Genomic DNA, 6,586 nt, shown 5'->3' on the forward strand with positions numbered 1-6,586 from the left:
TAAATCAACAAGGCATTCATGCGTTCCGTAACGCCATTCGATTATGGTGAGTATCATACATAATTACACATTTGTCTCTCCAATAATTTTGAACTGCCTTAATATTATAGCTTAGTTGATTCGTTGTCTTATTATTATTATTATTTTTAAGGCATTATTGCTTTTCTATTTTCCTTTAACAGGTAAAGGTAACTATATCTCGTGCAATCATTTATTAAGGTGATTAATATTTTTTTTCACCCTCAAATATGCACATCTTTTAAATCACACATATTAGTGTGAATGAAATCCAATAGCTTCATTTTTTTTTTTTCTACTAAAGAAAACAGTGTTAACCATTTTTGTCTTCATCCAAACTTCACACTTAGTTTGAGTGTTAACTTTTAAATATTTAGTAAATTAAAATTTACTAATCTTTTATAGCATTTAGATTAGTATTACCCAATCTACAACGTCATAAATTGGCACACTCAAAACAACATTTAGTTCCGTCCAACCCGCATATGCCGACACCGGATGCGCCTACACTCGAATTTTCAACAACATCCATGATGTTGACAATTTGATCGAGTGACGATATTCTCGCAATATAGCAAAGTATTCGTTTTTACGATTGTCAGAAAATTATTAGATCGCGAGAATATCAACTAATTATCGAAAAATAAAATTCGATAATCACATCATGTTTATCGAAATAAATTCGAGAATCAATTTATCAAAATAATCGATTATCCCAATTGATCAAAATAAATACGATAATCACGTCGAGTCGAGGTGGAACCTCTCTCTAATTTATCAAAATAAATTTGATAATCAAAATATTTTATCGAAATAAATTCGATAATCAATAAAAATTTACCGAAATAAATTTGATAATCACAATACTTTATCGAAATAAATTTGATAATCAATAATAATTTATCGAAATAAATTTGATATCACAAAAATTTTATCGAAATAAATTCGATGATCTTAATAATTTTATTGAAATAAATTGATAATCAATTTATCAAAATAAATTCAATAATCACGTCGAGTCGAGCTATAACCTCTCTCCGTAAAAACGAATACGCCGCAGTAGTGCCTCCGGTTCGTGGCGTAACATTCCTAAAGATAAAACGATTTTCGTCTCTGAATCAGGTGGCAACCAAATATTTTGGAGCTTTGGCGAACTAAATGAGGTGAACTCGAGCTACGTTGGGAGGTTTGAACATGAGTGAAAGTGACCGGAGTATTAACCGGAAACTCGCCGAAAATATTGTCCGAAACTTAGAGAGGTGGAGAGGGAGAGAAGAGAGCTCTCTCTCTCTTAGATGGTGCGGTGGAAGAATGCACTCCACCCCTCGGAAAATAAATTTTCCGAGTCAAAACCGTCCGCGTTTAATGGACGGTAACCGCCGGTCATAATTTCAATAACGTTCGACCATAAACACCAAACTTAATTTCGGTCATAAATATATTATTTGAATTTTGAATTTCAAATAATTATTTATCATATATGCATGGTGCGCACGCATGTGGCTTACCGGTATTTATATGCCTAATCACACTATCAATAACTACCATACAGATCACATGCATTTCAACTCAACGAATAATTGTTTCCGAAAATTATAAATTTAATTTAAAATTAAATTTAATCGATTAAATAATTAACCGATTTTCTAATAATTATTAAGTTTAACAATTTTATGCCATGAAATATCCTGCAGATACTGACTCGTTGTTTTCTATAGATGTTATTGAGCCTGACATGCAAGATAGTCTTGAGCTGAGAGCCTCTGATGCGTTCGAAGTGGTGTTACCGAATCAACTAGGTTTTTAGAAGGCTCATGACCCCATGACAGATACTATATTGCAAAAGATACTGCATGCTTTAGGAGTTGTTCATCTTACTCCACAAAGGTATGAACTCGCTCCATTATTTTTACCTAAAACTTATCAGCGTTTGTTACCGTCTATAGTGCAGGAACCAGAGTTGAACTTGGAATCATTTTTAGATCATTTGAAGTATGCCTACTTGAGAGAGAAAGAGACTTTGTCGGTGATCATATCATCACATCTTACATCCGACCAAGAGCTCAGCTTAATCCAAGTTCTGAAGAATCACAATGAGGCTCTAGGATGGACGACTGCAAATATCAAAGATATATTTAACTCACAAGATTACACTTGACAAAAGATCAAAACCAGTCCGACAAGCATAAAGGCAGCTCAATTCAATAATGGCTGAAGTGGTGAAGAAGAAATTCTTGAAGCTTCTAGATGCTGGCATAATCTATCCGATTGCTGATAGCCAGTGGGTGAGTCCTATCCAAATGGTGCCGAAGAAGACAAGGATAACCATGAAGGAGAATCAATATGATGAGATGGTTCTTGTTCGGAACCAAATAGGATGGTAGCAATGTGTTGATTATCGTAGGGTTAATGTTGTAACCTAAAAAGGATCATTTTTCTATTCCTTATATTTACCATATAACCGAAAAGTTAGTTAGTCGTGCTTACTATTGTTTTTTAGATGGATTTTCAGGATACTTCCATATAGCAATAGCACCAGAGGATCATGAGAAAACGATATTCACATGTTCTTTTGGTATTTTTGCGGACAAGAGGATGCCGTTCGGATTATACAATGCCCCTGCAACCTTCCAGAGATGTATGCTAATTATTTTCTCTGAGTATACTGAGAAAATCATTGAAATATTTATGGATGATTTCAACATTTATGGTGATATTTTTGAAAATTGTTTTGATAACTTGGCTTTGATCTTGAAAATATGTTGTGAGGTTAATTTGGTGTTAAAGTGGGAGAAGTGTCAATTTATGGTCAATCAAGGTGTGGTTTTAGGTCACGTTGTTTCTTCTAGGGGCATAGAAGTAGATAAAACAAAGGTTGGTTTTATTTCTACTCTGCCTTACCTCACTTATGTTCGAGAAGTGTGCTCATTTTGGGTCATATAGGTTTTTACAGAAGGTTCATAGAGGATTTTTCAAAGATTGCATCACTGTTATTCGAGTTGATTTAAAAGAGAGTCTCGTTTGAATTCAGTGAGCCATGTAAGCAAGCCTTCGATCAGTTGAAAAAATGTTTGATCACCCCGCCAGTCATGCAACCTCCAAATCGGAATTTTCCCTTTGAAGTGATGTGTGACGCAAGCGATATGGCAATGGGAGCTGATTTAGGTTAACGAGAAATAAAGATGTCTTATGACGTTTATTATGAGAAAGAATTACTTGCCGTCGTATTTACTTTAAAAAAGTTTTGGTCTTATCTTTTAGGTTCTAAAGTTATTGTCTTTTCTGATCATGCAGCATTACGGTATTTGATGACCAAGAAGGAAGGTAAACCGAGATCAATACGATGGTTGTTACTCCTTCAATAGTTCGATATGAAAATCCGAGACAAGAAAGGATCTAAAAAATTTGTAGCAAATCACTTGAGTCGACTCTCAATCATTGTGGAGAATGACTTGCCATTGAAGGAGATATCTCCTGATGAAAAATTACTTGCTTTGAGTATTTCTATTCCTTGGTATGCTGATTTAATGAACTATCTTGTTACTAATCAGTTTCCTACAGGCTGACCTAAAGCGAAGAAAGACAAGTTGAAGAGCGATGCAAAATAGTACATGTTGAATAACCCTTATTTTTGGAGACGATGTGCAGATCAAGTCATAAGACGATGCGTTGAGGAAAGTGAGTTCCACTCCATCATTACATTATGTCATATACTCGCGTGTGAAGGACATTTTGGAGCTCAAAGAACTAAAAGAAGGGTGTTGGATGGTGGATTCTACTGGCCTACAGTGTTTAAAGATGTTGCAAAAAAGGGTTTAACCCCACACAAATGGTGCAATATCTTACCCAATTAATACCAAAGAAAATTTCCAGGTAATTGGAAGAGACACGAGGTTCACTTAAAACCCAATTTCCTTAGACCTTTTTATAGTCTTTTTGACAGAATTTCCTTGGAAAATTTAAAGCACAATAAATAACAACAAAATAACCAAAATACCAGAGCAAAATAAAGAACACCAAATTTAACGAGGTTCGGAAAAATTATGTCTACGTCCTCGGACCCCAACCAAAATTATATTATAAGAGGAAATAAGAAATACAACACAGTTAGAAGAAGATGATTGTGTTGTGGGATGATCTTCTACAATGGGTGAGGGCTCAATTTATAGAATTGAGATTCACCCTCAGCCAATCTTCTAAACGATATAGGATGGAAAGAACCAACAATATTTGACTTTTCTTTCATCAAATCTCCACCTTGGCGATTTCCAAATCCCATCCAAAGAATTTTTCTTCAAACTTTCCCATCATGCAGTTTGGTTGGGCCTTTAAATGCATTTTTCAATGCCAACTTCAAATTCTTAAAAAATTTATCAAGTTCAAACAATGTTCGGACTTGATACACGTTACACATTTTGTCAACATATCGACAGAATTCTCGGTGGCCTTAATATTTTGCAGCATAACTCCATCTTCTTCAATTATTTCCCACACAAAATGGTACTGTACATCAATATGTTTTGTTCTGGAATGATATAGTTGGTTCTTTACTAAGTGAATAGCACTTTGGCTGTCACAAAACACCGTAATGTGTTTTTTATGGACTCCAAAGTCATTAAGTAATCCCTGTAACCAGATTTCCTTCTTAACAGCCTCAGTTATGGCCATATATTTTGCCTCTATTGTTAATAGAGCAACTGTACACTATAAGGTCGACTTCCAACTAACTGATGCGTTTGCAAGAGTAAACATATAACCAATAGTTGATCTTCGTTTATCCAAATCTTCTGCATAGTTTGAATCGTAGTACCCAACTATATATTGACCAGTATCATCATTTCTTTGAAACATTAATCCAAAATCTAAAGTTCTCAGGATATACCTTAGAATCCATTTCACGGCTTGCCTTTGCCTGGATCATGCATATACCTGCTCACTATCCTGACTGTATGTGAAATGTCAGGTCTCGTGCACACTATCGCATAGATCAAGCTACCGACCGCATTTGAATAAAGAACCTTTGACATGTAGTCACGTTCCTCTTTCGTTTTCAGACACTGTGAAGCGCTAAGTTTGAAATGAGAAGCAAGTGGTGTACTCACAGGTTTGGTTTTGTCAGTCATACCAAATCATTGTAGTACTTTCTTCAAATATTGCTTATGGGTCAAGCACAATGTGCCTCTCTTCTTGTCTTTCGTTATTTCCGTGCCGAGAATCTTCTTTGGTTCACTAAGATCTTTCATTTCGAACTCCTTGCTGAGTTGAGACTTCAACCTACTTATTTCTCCTCTATATTTCGAAGCAATTAGCATGTCATCTACATAGAGAAAAACATAGAGAAAAAGATAAATAAACAATCCATTAGGTATCTTATGAAAATACACACAGTGATCGAAATTACTCTTGGTGTACTTCTAGCTAGTCATGAATTGATCTAATCGTCTATACCACTGCCTTAGAGATTGTTTCAATCCATACAACGATTTGCTCAACTTCTATACCCAATCTTCTTTTCCAGCAACTTTTAATTCTTCGGTTTGAATCATGTAGATTTTGTCCTCCAAATCACCGTGTAAGAACGTTGGCTTTATATCCATTTGAACTAGTTCCAAATCTTACTGCGGTACCAAGGCCAACAAAATACGAGTAGAGAAATGTTTTCCAACAGGAGAAAATACCTCATTGTAATCAATTCCCTTATTTTGAGCATAACATTTGGCTACCAATCTTGCCTTCTTTCCTTTCAGTAGCTGAGCGAGCTTCCATGTGAGATTTGCTTCAAGAGAATGCATTTATTCTCGTCCATGGCTTTTCTTTGTTAGAACAATGCACTGCATCAAGAAACATTTGTGGAATACCTTCTTCAATAATAGGAAATGCATAGACCACCATACTTTAGAATCGAGCAAGTTTTTGAATTTATTTTCTTGGCCTCCTAACTGTAATTGGTAAATCTTGTTGTTGTTGAGGTTCTTGAGTTAAAACCTCTTCTATGGGCTCTTCTGTGCATGGATCATCATCTTCCATTGGTTGACCATCTATTGGTTTGTCATAGGTGCCAGAAACTTCACCTGTTCGGGAGAACTCTCCACCTGCGGAGAAGTACCATCCATTTTTTGCTCGGTTGTTTTATTAAATATTGTTGATTCGTTGAAGGCAGCATCCCTACTAAGAATCACCTTTCTCATATTTGGGCACCATAGGCGATATCCTTTTACACCAGATAATATCTCCATGTATAGCTTTTCTCGCCCTTGGATCCAGCTTTGATTCTTTTACGTGATAATATACGATGGATCCAAACACACATAAAGAATCATAATCATTAGCAGGTTAGCCAAATCATACCTCCAAATGTGTCTTTCCTGTAAGAGCAGCTGATGGTAGTCGATTGATCAAATGGCTTGCATACGCGACCACTTTAGCCCAGAATTGTTTGCCCCAATTAGCATTGGACATCATACACCGAACTTTCTCCAACAAGGTCCGGTTCATGCGCTCAGCCACCTCATTTTGTTGTGGCGTGTCCTGAACTGTGAAATGTCGGGAGATGCCTTCCTTCTTGCAA

This window comes from Andrographis paniculata, unplaced genomic scaffold, assembly GCF_009805555.1.
Source record: "Andrographis paniculata isolate CXL003 unplaced genomic scaffold, ASM980555v1 Contig66END, whole genome shotgun sequence".
NCBI classification, from domain to species: Eukaryota; Viridiplantae; Streptophyta; class Magnoliopsida; order Lamiales; family Acanthaceae; genus Andrographis; species Andrographis paniculata.